Here is a 4,066-nt window from a genome sequence, read left to right as displayed (position 1 = left end):
CCCCGGTGATAAACTGTATTTGCATCCCAGGTATACTGAATCAGAATCTATATTTTAGCACAATCCCCGGGTGATTCTTATATACAAAGGGATCTTGTTAAAATATAGATTCTGATTTAGTGTATCTGGGGTGGAAAGGCATATTCTCAGGGTCAAACTAGAAGGAACCAATTCAAAGCCCCAGTTTGCAATACCTAAGGACGCTTCAGAAGTATACAAAAATCTAATTTGCACAAACATTTCAGAAATTGAACTGAGTAACAATTTGTAGGAGAGTGTAGATTGCTGGTACCTTTTGGAAAAGAAATCTCTGCTTTCAAGAGGCAACAGCTGGATGGAGTGGGCTGTTGGTGTGAAGGCAAGACTAGTTACAGACAACACACACAGGAGGGCACAGTGAGGAAGGATCAGAACTGAGCCAGTCACGGAGTTCAGTCAGCCTTGTATCTTTGGACTTCCTGTTAAGCCAGCTTGAGCATGATATGCTCTTTTTAAAAGCAGCTTGAATCTTGAAATATTTGAAGAATTAATAACAAATAATTTCCCGGAATAAAAGAAGGATCATAGACTTTCTCCTATTGAAAAATCTCAGAGGACAAATAGTGTAGATAAAGAAGTATCAACAATGTAATTCTATTATTAAATGTTTCAGTAGACAATAGTTGTGGTAATTAAGTATAGCCTCCAAATCTGTCCAAGTAAAAATACCCAGAACCTGTGAATGTTACTGTGGTAGTTCAATTTGTGTGTTACCTTGGCTGGGCCTGATTGAGGTGGCTGGGCAGCTGGATGTAGTATTCCCCATGATGAGACTGGTAACCAACTCCATGGTGGAGTCTACTGTGAGCAGCTGACTAGCTGCCTTAGGAATGTGGTCTGGTTCCTGCATATAAGGAGAAGCTTTGGGGAATGGTCTCTAGCGTATGGCACATTTAGACCCTGTATTTAGCCGTGTTATTGTTTCAGCAGCCTGCCATGTTCTGCTGACCCTGGGACTTTCAATGGACTTGAATTAATGGCTTGCTGCGTGGTTTGGTAACATCGGAACTGTGCCATTTTACTTGTCAACCTTGGGTTTGTCAGTCTCAGCAGCAGCTGTCTTACTGAAGAAATGCCTCTAGCTTCAGTGAGGCAGGAGCAGGGGACAGAGCTAAAGCCCAAGGCTGAGGGGCTTTCACCTAGCCCCTGGAGTTTAGCACTTTGAACTTGGACTTAAAGCCTCCAAACTATAAGAGAATAAACTCCTGTTTATTGAGGTATATTCCTGTCAGAATGGCACTAGGAACCAGAACAGTTACCTAATATGGCAGAAGAGAATTTGCAGATCTAATTTTTGAGATGGGGAGATTACCCTAGGAGAGGAGGAGGGAGATCCTAAATGTAATCCCTAGGGATGTTATAAGGAGGAGGCAAGAGGTCAAAAGAAGAAGGTGATGGAAACAGAAATTTGAAGATGATAAGCTGTTGGTATTGAAGATGGAGGGAGGGAAGGGATCATACGCCAAGGAACACAGCTCTAGAAGATGAAAGGCATGGAAATTGTTTCTCTGTAGTGCCTCGGGAGGCAGCTCAGCCTTAATTTTTTGACCTAGTAAAACATTTTGGACTTCGCACTTCAGAACTGTAAGAGAAAAAAATGTGTGTTTTAAACCACCATGTTTGAGGCAATTTGTTATAGCCACCATAAGAAACTAATCCAACAGCTCTAGAGGATTTTTTGACAATGGAAATTTGAATGTAGAATGCATATTAGTTAATTTTATTGAATTTTTGATTGTGGTTTGTTGTTATGTGCCATTGCGTTGTCTCTCACTCACAGCGACCCTGTGTACAACAGAACGAAACACTGCCCAGTCCTATGCCAGTGTCTTTGACTGTGGTAATATTATTGTATTTATAAAGGAGAATGCCTTTACTCTTAAGAAAAAGTATTTAAGTATCTAGAGGGAGAATGTGAGGATGTTTGCAAGTTATTTAAAATGGTTCAGGAAAAATGTATGTGGGAGGGCATATAAAAAGAGAAAGCAAATGCAACAAAATAGTAATAGTTACATCAGGAAAGGTGGCACAACTTGTAGAATGTAACCAATGTCATTGAATTGTAGAAATGGTTGAATGAGTGTGTGTTTTGTTGTATATATCTTCACCAAAACGAATAAATAAAATAGCAATGTGAATTCAGGCAAAGAGTATACAGTTGTTCATTTTACTATTTTTCCCCCAACTTTTCTATATGATTGAAAATTTTTTTTAATTGTAATAAAAGAATTTACAGAAAGTTTTTACAGGCATTAATTGTTGCTGCATTTTGCTTTTTTGTAAAATAAATTTATATGTTATTTGACTGAAAGAATTTCAACACATAAAGCATATGAGGAGAATTTTCAAGGAGTCCTGGTGGCACAGTTAAGCACTTGGCTGCTAACTGATAGGTTGGAGGTTTCAACCCACCTAGTGGCTTTGTAAAGGAACTCTAGTGGCACAGTGTCTAAGGCATTTATTTGACTGCTAACCAGAAGGTTGGCAGTTCAAACCTGCCAGCTGCTCTGTGGAAGGGAGATGGGGCAATCTACTTCCATAAAGATTTACTGCCTTGGAAACCCAGTGGGGGTTGCTATGAGTCAGAATCAACTCGATGGCAGTGAGTAGTGGCTTTGTGGGAGAAAGCCCTGGTAATCTGCTTCCATAACAATTATAGTCAAGAAAACCTGTTTGTCCTATATATGTTGTCAAATCACATAAGCTTCTATGTTTTCAATAATGTTAGGCTTTCTGTAATGCTTTCAAACTACATATGTATCACTCGTTCATAATATAAAGTTAGAAATATATATACACACGTACACACTTATGTGATACTCTCTAACCAGAAATTTATAAATCGTTATAGCTTACAAGCTATGTGAAACTATAACTAGAATGGTTCTCACTTTAAAAACAGAATATTAGAAGTATGCAAAGTATGTGACACATGCTGTAAATGATGGTAAAATGTAATAAAGTTAAATCTCTATAAGGTGGCCTTGAGACATCAGGAATGTCATAACCAACCTTTCAATCTCTAAAATGCAATTTAGGAATGTCACAAACAATCCCTTAATTTCTAAAAGATGCAACATTAGGCAAATGTCCGTCCTTGAGGAAAAGATGTAACATAATAAACATGACATCACTTGGCCCTTATCAAATAAAACCAAGGCCAGAACTATATAAACAGTAGGATTAAGCTCATTCCTTAGAAGAGCAAGAGGCTCCTCTCTAGACTCTGACATGCTGAAAAGGAGACCCTTCCAGAGACTAAGACTGGGTCTCTGCCCACTGCCACCAACATCGGACCCAAGCTACAAACGACCTCTGCTGACTTTGAGCCATGGTCAAGCCTTCATCCAGAAACCTCTTGTAGAAGGTATAAGTCTAAAATGTAAAGGTTAGGACTCCAACCATTGAATTAACAGGGTAATTCTGATTCTCTGATGTGTAAATGAATGTTTTGAGGTCTTCATGCTTTGCCATAACTACGTAGCACTAAATTACAGTTTATTCATGACAAATCTGAATTACTCTATTGATTCATAAATTTCTAAGATATTAAAACCCTCCAGCACAAAAAACCCTATGGGACAGTTGTCACATGGTGTTGCTATGAGTCAAAAATGCCTGGACAAAACCTAACAACAAAGAGAATGTTTACTCCAAGTTATATTGATTAAGGGCTTACCTGAATGATACTTGTGAGAGGTAACGGTGGACCTATATGATTGCACAAGTCCAGGAAGGCCAGAAATGACTTTGACTTAGACATTTGACTATTCTGCCTTCTAAAGTCTGCAGTTGAATGGGATGTTTTAGTTAAACACTGAGACCAAATTTGAGATATTCCTGGGGAAAAACAAAAATATATGTAGACATGTTACAAAACAGTCCTCGGATTGTGCGAATAGTTAAGTGCTTGGCTATCAGCTGAAAGGTCAGCAGTTCAAACCCACCTACTCGGGCACTTTGAAAGAAAGGCCTTGACAGTCTGCTTCGAAAAGGTCACAGCAATGAAAATTTCAGGGAGTGCATT

This window comes from Orycteropus afer, unplaced genomic scaffold (genome assembly GCF_000298275.1).
Source record: "Orycteropus afer afer isolate SDZICR_OR568_19922 unplaced genomic scaffold, OryAfe1.0 scaffold00290, whole genome shotgun sequence".
NCBI lineage: Eukaryota > Metazoa > Chordata > Mammalia > Tubulidentata > Orycteropodidae > Orycteropus > Orycteropus afer.
The sequence above is the reverse complement of the archived record's forward strand: the minus strand, read 5'-3'. Positions refer to the sequence as shown.